Below are 12960 nucleotides of genomic sequence, written 5' to 3'. Positions count from 1 at the left end.
TATGCTCCTCTGCTCCTCTGCTCCTCTGCGCCTCTGCTCCTCGGCTCCTCTGGTACTGGTCCTCGTCCTGGTCCAGGTCCTGGTCCTGGTCCTGGTCTTGGTCCTGATCCTTGTCCTGGTCCTGGTCCTGGTCCCGCTCCTCCGCTCCTGCGCTCCTCCGCTCCTCCACTCCTCCGCTCCTCTGCTCCTCTCCTCCTGTGCTTCGGTGCTCCTCTGCTCCTCTGGTACTTGTGTTGGTTCTGGTCCAGGTCCTGGTCCTGGTCAAGGTCCTGGTCCTGGTCGTGGTCCTGGTCCTGATCCCGCTACTCCGCTCCTCCGCTCCTAGGCTTCCCCACTCCTCCGCTCCTCCGCTCCTCCGCTCCTCTGCTCCTCTCCTGCTGTTCTTCTGTGCTCCTGTGCGCCTCTGGGACTTGTGCTGGTCCTGGTCCAGCTCCTGGTCCTTGTCCTGGTCCTGGTCCAGGTCCTGGTCCTGGTCCTGGTCCTGGACCTGGTCTTACTCCTGGTCCTGGTCCTGGTCCTCTCGCTGGTCCTGGATCTGGTCCTGGTCCTGCTCCTGGTCCTTGTCCTGGTCCTGGAGCAGAGGAGCAGAGGAGCAGAGGAGCAGAGGAGAAGAGGAGCAGGGGAATAGAGGAGCAGAGGAGCAGAGAAGCAGTGGAGCAGTGCAGCATCGTTGTGGAGGAGCGAAGGAGCGGAGGAGCGAAGGAGCGGAGAAGCGGAGGAGCGGAGATAAGGAAGTAAGGAGGAGCGAAGGAAAGAAGGACCTGAGGAGCAGAGGAACAGTAGAGCAGTGGAGCACACGATCAGGGGAGCAGTGGAGCATACGAGCAGAGAACCAGAGGACCAGAGGAGCGGAGGGGTGGAGGAGCGGAGGAGCGGAGGAGCGGAGGACCAGAGGACCACAGGACCTGCGGAGCAGTGGAGCATTCGAGCAGAGGACCAGAAAACGAGAGAACCAGAGGGCCAGGAAGACCGAGAGGACCAGGAGGACCAGGAGGACCAGGAGGACCACAGGATCAGAGGACCAGAAGGACAAGGAAGACCAAGACGACCAGGAGGACCAGGAGGACCAGGAGGACCAGAACAAGGACCAGGACAAGGACCAGGACCAGCACTTGCATAGGGCCCCAGGCTTAAGACCAAGACCAGCACCGGGACCAGAACCCGGACCAGGATCTGGAACGGGATCAGGACCAGGACCAAGGCCAGGATCAAGACAATGACCAGGACCAGGACCAGGACCAGGATCAGGACCAGGACCCGGACCTTGACCCGCACCAGGAAAAGGACCAGGCCCTGCACGAGGACGAGGACCATTACTAGGACCAGGAGCAGAGGAGCAGAGGAGCAGAGGGGCAGAGGGGCAAAGGAGCAGAGCAGAGGTCCTGGTCCTGGACATTGTCCTGGTCCTGGTCCTGGTCCTTGTCTTGGTCCTGGTCCTGGTCCTGGTCCTGATCCTGATCCTGGTCCTGGTCCGGGCCCTGGTCCTGGTCCTAGTCCTGGTCCTGCTCCTGGTCCTGGTTTTGGTGCTGGTCCTGGTCCTGGTCCTGGTCCTGATCCTGGTCCTGGTCCGGGCCCTGGTCCTGGTCCTGGTCCTGGTCCTGCTCCTGGTCCTGGTCCTGGTTTTGGTGCTGGTCCTGGTCCTGGTTCTGGTCCTGGTTCTGGTCCTGGGACTCTGGTCCTTTTGTCCTGGTCCTCCTGGTCCTTCTGGTCCTTCTGGTCCACTTGGTCTTCCTGGTCCGCCTGGGCCTCCTGGTACTTCTGATCTTCTGGTCCTCTGGTCCTCTGGTCCTCTGCAAATCTGCTCCTATACTCCTCTGGTCCTCTGGTCCTCTGCTCCTCTACTCCTCTGCTCCTCTGCTCCTTTGCTCTTCTGCTCTTCTGCTCCTGGTACTCTGGTCATATGGTTTGGTCCTCCTGGGCCTCTTGGTCCTCCTAGTCTTCCTGGAACCACTGGTTCTCCGGGTCCTCTGGTCCTCTGCTTCTCTGCTCCTCTGCTCCTCTGCTCCTCTGCTCCTCTGCTCCTCTCCTCCTCTGCTCCTCTGCTCATCTGCTTGTCTGCGCCTCTGCTCCTCGGCTCCTCTGGTCCTGGTTTAGATCCTGGTCCTGGTTTTGGTCCTGGTCCTGGTCCTGCTCCTCCGCTCCTCCTCTCCTGCGCTCCTCCGCTCCTCCGCTCCTCTGCTCCTCTACTCCTGTGCTCCTGTGCTCCTCTGGTACTTGTGCTGGTCCTGGTCCAGGTATTGGTCCTGGTCCAGGTCCTGGTTCTTTTCGTGGTCCTGGTCCTGGTCCTGGTGCTGGTCTTGCTACTCCGCTCCTCCGCTCCTGCGCTCCCCCAATCCTCCGCTCTTCCGCTCCTCCGCTCCTCTGCTCCTCTCCTCCTGTGCTCCTGTGCTCCTCTGCTCCTCTGGTACTTGTACTGGTCCTGGTCCTGGTCCTGGTCCAAGTTCTTGTCCTGGTCCTAGTCCTGGTCCTGGTCCTGGTCCTCGTCCTGTTATTGGTCCTGGTCCTGGTCATGGTCCTCTCGGTGGTCATGGTTCTGGTCCTGGTCCTAGTCCTGGTCCGTGTCCTGGTCCAGGTTCTGGAGCAGAGGAGCAAAGGAGCAGAGGAACAGAGGAGCAGAGGAGCAGAGGAGAAGGGGAGCAGGGGAGTAGAGGAGCAGAGAAGCAGAGAAGCAGAGGAGCAGGGTTGAGGAGGAGCCGTGTAGCGGAGGAGCTGAAGAGCGGAGGAGCGGCGAAGCGGAGGAGCGGAGGAGCGGAGGAGCGGAGGAGCGGAGTAGCGGAGCGGCGGAGGAGCGGAGGAAAGGAGGACCAGAGAGGACCAGAGGACCTGAGGAGAACAGGAGCAGTAGAGCAGTGGAGCATACGAGCAGAGGAGCAGTGGAGCATATGAGCAGAGGACCAGAGGAGCAGAGGAGCAGAGGAGCGGAGGGGCGGAGGAGCGGAGGAGCGGAGGAGCGGAGGAGCGGAGGACCAGGAAGACCAAGAGGACTCTTCTCTTCTGGTCTTCTGCTCCTCTGCTCCTCTGCTCTTCTGCTGTGCTGCTCCTGGTACTGTGGTCCTCTGGTCCTGGTACTCCTGGTTCCCCTGGTCCGCCTGGTACCCCTGGTCCACCTGGTTCTCCTGGTTCTCCTGGTCCTTCTTTTCCACTGGTCCTCTGGTTCTCTGGTTCTCTGCTTCTGTGCTCCTCTCCTCCTGTGCTCCTATGCTCCTCTGCTCCTCTGCTCTTTTCCTCCTCTGCTCCTCTGCTCCTTTGGTCCTCATCTCCTCTGCTCCTCGGCTCCTTTGGTCCTGGTCCTGGTCCAGGTCCTGGTCCTGGTCCTGGTCCTGGTCCTGGTCCTGGTCCTGGTCCTGGTCCTGGTCCTGGTCCTGGTCCTGGTCCTGGTCTTGGTTCTGGTCCTGGTCCTGGTCCTGGTCCCGCTCTTTCGTTCCTCCGCTTATCTGCTTCTCTGCTCCTCTGCTTCTCTGTTCCTCTGCTCCTCGGCTCCTCTGGTACTGGTCGTGGTGCTGGTCCAGGTCCTGGTCCGGGTCCTTGTCCTGGTCCTGGTACTCCTCCTGGTCCTGGTCCTGGTCCCGGTCCTGGTTCTGGTCCTTGTACTGGTCCTGATCCTGGTACTGGAGCAGAAGAGCAGATTAGCAGAGGAGCATTGGAGCTGGGGAGCAGGGTAGTGAAGGAGCGGAGGAGCGGAGGAACGGAGGGGCAGAGGAGCGGACTAGCCGAGGAGCGAAGGAGCGGTGGAGCGGAGAAGCGGTTGAGCGGAGGAGAGGAGGAGCGGATGAGCGGATGAGCGGAGGACCGGAGGAAAGGAGGACCAGAGGACCAGATGACCTGATGAGCAGAGGAGCAAAGGAGCAGTGGACCACACGAGCAGAGGACCAGAGGACCAGAGGACCAGGAACACGAAGAGGACCAGAAGGACCAAGAGGACCACAGGACCCGAGGACCAGGCATACCAGGAAGACCAAGAGGACCAGGAGGACCAAGATGACCAAGAGGACCAGGAGGACACGGAGGACCAGGACCAGGACAAGGACCAGGACCAGGACAAGGCCCAAGGACCGACCAGTAGGACCAGGAGGACCACAGGACCAGAGGACCAGGCATGCCAGGAAGACCAAGAGGACCAGGAGGACCAAGAGGACCAGGAGGACACGGAGGACCAGGACCAAGACCAGGACAAGGACCAGGACAAGGCCCAAGGACCAGGACGGGACCAGGGACCAGGACCAGTACGAGGACTATGACCAGGACCAGGACCAGGACCAGGACCAGGACCAGGACCAGGATCAGGATCAGGACCAGGACCAGGACCAAAACGAGGACCAGGACCAAGACCAGGATCAGGACCAGGACCAAGACCAGGACCAGGACCAGTAAAAGAACTAGGACCAAGACCAGGACTAGGACCAGGACCAGAGGAATAGAGGAATAGAGGAGCAGAGGGGCCGAGGAGAAGAGGAGCAGAGGAGAAGAGGAGCAGAGGTCCTGGTCATGATCCCGGTCCTGGTCCTGTTCTTGTTCCTGGTCCTGGTTCTTACCCTGGTCCTGGTCTTGGTCCTGGTCCTGGTGCTGGTTCTGGCTCTGGTTCTGGTCCTGGTACTCTGGTCCTTTGGTCCTGGTCCTGCTGGTCCTCCTTGTTTTCTGGGTAACCGGATCACCCCTTTCACCCCTACAGGGATCACACCACGAGCACACCACGGGCCGGTGTGAGCACACCAGGGGCACCAGAAGCACCAGCGCACCAGAGCACCAGCGCACCAGAGGACCAGTGGACCAGAGGAGAGGACCAGAGCACCAGATCACCAGAGGACCAGAGGACCAGGGGACCAGGACCAGAGGACCAGAGGAGCACCAGGAGCACACCAGGAGCCCAGGAACACCAGGAGCACACCAGGAGCACCAGGAGCACCAAGAGCACACCAGGAGCGCACCAGGAGCACACCAGGAGCACCAGCGCACCAGCGCACCAGAGCACCATCCCACCAGAGGACCAGAGCACCAGATGACCAGAGGAGAGGACCAGAGGACCAGAGCACCAGGGGACCAGGACCAGAGGACCAGAGGACCAGTGGACCAGGACTGCAGGATCACCAGGAGCACACCAGGAGCACCAGGAGCACACCAGGAGCACCAGGAGCACTAAGAGCACACCAGGAGCGCACCAGGAGCACACCAGGAGCACCAGCGCACGAGCGCACCAGAGCACCAGCCCACCAGAGGACCAGAGCACCAGATGACCAGAGGAGAGGACCAGAGCACCAGGGGACCAGGACCAGAGGACCAGTGGACCAGGACTGCAGGAGCACCAGGAGCACACCAGGAGCACCAGGAGCACACCAGGAGCACCAGGAGCACCAGGAACACACCAAGAGCACACCAGAAGCATACCAGGAGCACCAGCGCACCAGAGAACCAGCGCACTAGCGCACCTGAGGACCAGAGCGCCAGAGCACCAGAGGACCAGAGGAGAGGACCAGAGGACCAGAGCACCAGAGGACCAGGGGACCAGAGGACCAGTATCAGGAGCACCATGAGCACCAGAGCACCAGAGGAGAGGACCAGAGGACCAGAGGAACAGGACCAGAGGACAAGAGGACTAGGAAAAGGACAGGACCAGGACAGCACAGGACCTGGAACATTCCGTGGGAGTGATCTATGCCTGGGAGTGGCGAGAGAGAGAGTGGCGCTAGTTGTTGTCCGTTGCCGGAAGCCAGTTCTGGTGGCGCAAATGCCTGCACACGTTCGCTTTGAATGCCTGCATTGTCTTGTCCTGGATGTTGGCGAGCATCTACCAGTATGCTGGAAGACTATTCCATACTTCCACTAGGCAGAATGGAAATAACCGGCGGATGTAGCGGGGGAGGGGGCATTTTGTTTGAGGTCAAGCTTCAGTTAGGCAGGGTGTCGGCTGGCGTCCAGTTGTCGTCTGGTTTTGGGATTAGGCTGTGGCGGTGTTCTTTTGCCTGTATTTCACATCACACTGACGATCTCGATAGGTTTCCCAAAAAGAGGTACAAAGCGGTATAGGACACGCAAGTTTGCTGAATTCAAGTTGCATACAATGCGGCAAAGTCGGCAATTGAAGTTAGTTCGGCAATCAGACTAAAAAAGAGAAGAAAAAAAGAGACGCAAAACGCAACCAAGCGGGATCTGTACCTCTCGTAAAGGATGCTGGAACTGTAACAACTGGCTAGTAGTGACTAAACACACGGGGAAAAGTCCCAAACCGGGTATTTATGCCATGACGGATAAGTTGTGAAACCAAAAACGTTCAAAATGTTCGTAAAGAGCCTGAGGTGTGTCCTTTTTCTGTGTATTATTGCATTCTTGTCTCAGAGAAAACTGTTTACATTATTGTTAGAAAGTGTAATTACAATGCTAAGAAGAGGTAGCTGCGACTTCGGCGATATTTGGGGAATTGCGTGCTGCTCCCTACGTGAGAGCTTGCGCTATTCCTGCCGACTTGAATTCTCATTTAACTGACTCACGACTGCCATCCAGAGCACACGAGAGGTCCATGGAACCTCCCACTCGGCAATCCAGCAAGAAAGCACCACTCCCCGCTATTACATTGCTGTATCACTCATCACCCGGTTCGACCTGTGGAATGAATACGCCTCATTCCTCTGGCAATTATTTCAACTCTCCAGTGCTCAGGCTACTACCCTAGTCCTAGAACGGCTACAGGCAAGAGTTGCACGTGTGATCCTGCGGCAGTATGGTGCGCACCCTCCTCAAACGGAGCCGAAAGCCTCACTTTTCGCGCACCTCCAGTGGCCCAGTCTCGCATGGCGAAGACACATTCATGATTCAGTGCCTTCTTTAGCTCCACCACCTTATCCATAGCCAGATGACGACCCTGGACTGGAGGACTTAGGCTACACAGTATCAAACAGCGCCAGGCGCCCCCAACATCTACTCCGTAGTAATCGTGCCTGCTAGAGCCAGCACACACACCCATGCCACCTTTCTCTTTGTCACTACTGCCACATGGAACTACCTCCCAGCTGCCATTCGTACTGTATCCAGCCCAGAAAGACTTGTTATATCGCTCTTGTCCGCACACACTTTGCTATCACCCGTTATGAGCCCTCTGGTTTCCACATAGAGTAGCGATGTCATAGAGCACTGGGTTTTAATATTACTACCACCCCGCATCATTCTTTCTCTTATTTCTCTCCTCAGCTTCTTCTTCATAAGGAGACTCCCTCGATTTAGGCTAAGGCCTGTGGAGAATAGATAAATAGAAATACAAATACAAATACCCCTGTGACGGTTTTAGCGCTATAGGCTGTATGTCACGTCAACAATGGTTGAACCAGGTTTAGAGCCATTGTGAGGTCAAGCACTTCCCTCAACTTTAGCGTATTTCAGTACTTCTCCAGCAATGTAGATCAACCACATATAGGCCCCGGCGGATAATGCTAGCATTATATCTAGCATATTATTTTTAGCACTTTCTGGAAACTAGCATTGCACTAGCATAATCAGCAGGTGTTGCATAAAACTAGCATATTCTTGCGAAAACTAGCATATTGTTGCAAAACATGGGATTTTTGTTGTTGTTATTGTATAAAAAGTGGCTTGCTATGTTGTTGCCATGTGGTGATCATGAAGTATAACGTATTCTACCTGCACTATGCTAGCGTATAACGCTACGTTAGTGTTGCATGGAGAACAATGTGTACCCGGCCAGGTGAACAGAGCACCAAGTTTTTAAATTAATAATTATTGCATCCCGTAAGTTTTTTTGTGGAGTTGCGTGAAGTCCATCCGTGACACTTTTTTGACCCCATATAAAGTGGCATAAAATTGAGCATAGCCAGCATAACGAGCATTAAAACTAGCATAATGTGCCACTTTTGCTACTAATACTAGCAGTGCTAGTAGCATAATTGCCGAAAATAACTAGCATTATCCGCCGGGGCCTAACCACATAGCAGTGCCTCACTAGTCTATGACATGATTGTGAGGTCTGTGGGCGTGATGAGTTGCGAGAACTGCCGCCGCCCGCCTCGTGAGATGTCATACACATAATGCACGTTATCAGAATTTTAATCATGGTAATGGCTGCTTGTTTTAGTGTTTAGTGCGCACATGTAGTGGCGTAAGACGCAGTGGGTGGCCCAGCATGATATTAAGTACATTGTGTAGTCCTTGTAGTTACTAAGGCAACAAATCGATTATCCTCACTCACGTGACTTCAGTCCCAGTAGATCAGATCTACGTGCTGATCTACGAAGATCAGCACGTAGATCTGATCTACGTGCTGGGTCTACGTAGATCTGATCTACGTGCTGCTGCAGCTGGGCTTATACTAGCTCGAAATGTATCCGTCGCGTCAGAACTACATTGCTGGCGTTGAAAAAGGTTAGCTCTGCTATGCTGTCTGTATGTCTTCGACCTTTGTGGAAGACGCATAGCTACTTTATGTCTATGGAACAGTTGATTGTAGCGTACAGCACGGTACAGGCCACTTACTTTCAAGTTTCAACGCCATTCTTTACGAAATGAAACAGTAGAACTCTAAGGCGATAGTAGAAGGAGAAAAAGGCCACACGTGTTGTTCAATTGGAGATTTTGAGTATTCCAAGATTGCGGAAGACAAGTGCCGTTACCTGTATGTACATTAAATTTCTAGTACTGGTTAAATTTTCGTCTAATGATCGATTCAGTTCGTGAAACTCAGAGTTAGGAAACAGCAACTGCTCGTGTTTCTGTCTGTGCATGTACATGTTTATGAAGGATAGGCTGGACGTTCTTGGACACTGGAGGAACTGAAGGACTGCTGAACAGCTGCAGTGAGTAAGTTCTGTTTATTATCTCTTTGACTAGGAAGTTCAAATTCTGCAGTCATCGCCACACTACAACGAAGTCATAAAAGTTTACCAGAATCAATTTTCTTGTCACATTCATCAGTGGAAAGTCGTGACTGAAGAGTAACCATGCTGAACAATGATTAAATATACATTCAATGATGTGTTAAGAGAACAAAATACAGTGCCAAAATAGAAAGAGGGAAGGTGAGACAATAGCAGTGAAGTGAGAGCTAAGTGCAACGGTGGGTGAAAAACTAATAATTATAACGCTAAAACTGTGTTGTGAGACAAACAATCATGCTGTGCACCTACGAAAACAATTTTAACGCAACTACATGTTTCTTCTGCTTACAAAGATCAGGCTTATGCAAACGAATACAAACAGCCTCAAGTACTTTCAACTGACTAGCATACCGTGCACGACAAAGAACAGAAAAACTAAAATCATCATACACCTGCAGACACTTAGGGTGAGACAACAAGTGAAGAAAAACGGCAGACTCCTTACGATCACAATCACCATCTGATTCCTCGTCTCCAACAACCGCAACCTCGTCCTCCGTTTCATCTCCCAACTCGTCCTCAGTGTCGTCCTCCGTGTCATTCTCCTCATCAACACTGATCGGTCCCAGGCTCGTTTGACGTTGTTTAACCTCTGTTGGTTGACTCCTCCTTTGATTTTGATGGCAACTTGTTACCATTGTTGTTGTTGTTGTTGTTGTTGTTGTTGTTGTTGTTGTTGTTGTTGTTGTTGTTAAATCTTGTGTTCCCAGTGTCCTCGCCGGTGCTTGATCTCCAGTACTGTTGCCTCCCCCAGAACCGCCACCTACATCTATCATCGGCGGTGCTGGGGCTGAGTCTGTGGTGTCGGTGGCACGTGCATATATGGATGAGGCAAGCACTGATTGTGAACAACGAGAAAGAAGGCTGAAGGGAACGGAATTCAACAAAGAAAGTAACACAATCAACATTCAAAGACCTAGACGATCAACGGCTAATTATTCAATGAATTATTACAGTACTGGAGATCAAGCATCCGCGAGGACACTGGGAACACAAGATTTAACAACAACAACAACAACAACAACAACAACAATGGTAACAAGTTGCCATCAAAATCAAAGGAGGAGTCAACCAACAGAGGTTAAACAACGTCAAACGAGCCTGGGACCGATCAGTGTTGATGAGGAGAATGACACGGAGGACGACACTGAGGACGAGTTGGGAGATGAAACGGAGGACGAGGTTGCGGTTGTTGGAGACGAGGAATCAGATGGTGATTGTGATCGCAAGGAGTCTGCCGTTTTTCTTCACTTGTTGTCTCACCCTAAGTGTCTGCAGGTGTATGATGATTTTAGTTTTTCTGTTCTTTGTCGTGCACGGTATGCTAGTCAGTTGAAAGTACTTGAGGCTGTTTGTATTCGTTTGCATAAGCCTGATCTTTGTAAGCAGAAGAAACATGTAGTTGCGTTAAAATTGTTTTCGTAGGTGCACAGCATGATTGTTTGTCTCACTACACAGTTTTAGCGTTATAATTATTAGTTTTTCACCCACCGTTGCACTTAGCTCTCACTTCACTGCTATTGTCTCACCTTCCCTCTTTCTATTTTGGCACTGTATTTTGTTCTCGTAACACATCATTGAATGTATATTTAATCATTGTTCAGCATGGTTACTCTTCAGTCACGACTTTCCACTGATGAATGTGACAAGAAAATTAATTCTGGTAAACTTTCATGACTTCGTTGTAGTGTGGCGATGACTGCAGAATTTGTTCTTTTTATTGCTATTATAACATTGTTGTCTCCACGTCGATTATTTGACTAGGAAGTTCTAATTTCTTTTCCAACTGGCTGTAACAGTGTGCTTCAGCTAAGTGAGTACTATTATCACAATACACACTTAGCGAGATCCACTAGTAATATCTTAGATGGAAAGGTGTACCTAAAACTCACTACATGTACGAGCAGTCGCTCTGCCAACGACGTCTTCAGAACGTTTGACGGCATTTGATATCAGCTATACTGCCCTGTAACTTACTAGTTGGGAGACGTGTGGGCGTACATTGCAGTAATGCCTGGCGCCACATAATGTAGCGCGGAAGAGCGAACAGCGTAGAATCAAGCTCATCAAGCTCAGTACATGACAATGTGTGGGCGTACACCAAGCTCAGTATACAAATGTATCCACTGTACACTGTGACTCAACTGTGCATAGACTGTAATGCATGCTCGGATTACGGGTGGAGGTTTGCTTGTATTGTTCGCAGCTAGAAGTTTCCTTTACTGCTGACAAGTTCGTTTCTCGTCTTTTTCGAAGGTAGAATATTCATGAGATTGCAGCAGAAGACACCAATGTTGGTTGGTTCAACTGTTGGTAAAACACACACCTGGCAGTATGACCCAGCCTGCTATGTCGGATACCACCAGCCATGCATTGACTAGGCGCCAGGCGCGAACTGATGGTGTGCTGGTGGTGGTGGGAAGGAGAGCTCTGTGCTAGAAAAACTTTGCAGCCTAGAGAGCGTGTGAGGGCAGGTATGTATTTACCGCGATACTACCACTGTGCCAGGTGTGTTTTTACCACCATTCGAATCAACTAGAGTTTTCATATTACTCATATTGCTGTCTTGTTCGCATGTAGACGTTTATTCCTATACTGCTGACATGTTTCTCGTCTTGTTCGAAGGTAGACGTTTATTCCTATACTTTTATTACTCTCTTATTCGCAGTTAAGGGGGCAGCCTGGTCGTAAAATCCCTGAAAAATCGAATTTGTAAATTCATATCGAGTGCTACATCAGTTGAAAGAGCATGAACAGCTGCATAATCTCTGAAAATCCTTTCTCGATCTGACCAGCCGTTCAAGAGTTATGGCCGAAAATGTGCCCTTGTAAGGAAAGGTTTTTGTTGCGCGCTGTCATTTGTTGGCAGCACTGTATTTGAATGTGAGCAGACCGTGCGCAACTTGTCGTATCATGGAAACACGCGAAAGTGTGCAGAATTTTGCTCCAAATCCAAAAAATCACGTTTTTGAGCCACGTATTGGGCTGCACGGTGGCGGGCTTTGCCCTCTGCCGTGCAGCAGGACTTTTGCCAGCACCCTCGTGACGTTGCAGATATGTGGCTTGATTATTGTAGTTGACGTTGATTTAGTGACTTTGGCAAGTTTGAGTCGTGTCAAGAAGTCAGATAGGATTCAGTACTAGGCAGTAGCGGAACGTGAGTGGTAGTCTTTGCCGGTTTCTGAGGGTATCCTGGATTTGGTGTGCAGCGCTGTGCAAATGGCTTGCTGTGGACGTCCCAGCACTGGATGTTGTATCAAAGGTACGACCTCGTAGCACGTAAGTAAGTAAATTATCGTATCCGTTCCCGAAGGGAACTCACGACGGCCGCTAACACCCGATAAACCCTAGCGGCAGATGCAACGCCTAACGGTGGGGGCGAGTGGGCAAGTCTCACAACCACTGGCACAAGTGCCAAAAACGACCCCATTAGCTGCATCCATGTACCCCTTGTGCCTGGCCACAAGTTCCAAGTTGGGTGTGGGTAGCAGCACGGCTGGAAAAACCGCTCCCAGGTAGGACTTGAACCAGGTACCTCTCGTATCTCAATCATGGTCTTTGACCAACCCACTGTGCACGTGCTAAACCTATACAAATTCAAAAATTGACTTGGGTCTGTGGGAGTCTGTGAGAGAACGCCCACTCGTTCCGTTGTGACAGATTGCAGGGCCACGTTGAAGGGCCCTACCCCACCACCCATGGCTGCTTCTGGACTTGTTTTAGGTTTGGGTCCCGCGCACGGACAGAATGGACACGAAAATGTGAAAAAATTATAAATGCATTTGTTTGGCTCCTGGGTGGCTCGCACACCGTGGCACTATGCCAGAAATTTGAGTTTTTCCGGCCTGGAAAGCCTGTCAGTGAGGCGCAAGAACTTGTAAATCATGTCCTGAGGGCTAGCATAGTGGCAGGAGTGTGTGGTCAAAATTTCACTCAAATCCATTGAGAAACACCAAAGTTACGGTCAATTGAATGCCATATGAAATTTATGGGTAGGCCGCCCCCTTATTAAAGAATACAAAAAAGAATACATAAAGAATACATTACACAAGAGAGAGATTGGAAGCTTTGTTACAACTCTGAG

Source organism: Sycon ciliatum, chromosome 12 (genome assembly GCF_964019385.1).
Source record: "Sycon ciliatum chromosome 12, ocSycCili1.1, whole genome shotgun sequence".
Taxonomy (NCBI): domain Eukaryota; kingdom Metazoa; phylum Porifera; class Calcarea; order Leucosolenida; family Sycettidae; genus Sycon; species Sycon ciliatum.
The sequence above is the reverse complement of the archived record's forward strand: the minus strand, read 5'-3'. Positions refer to the sequence as shown.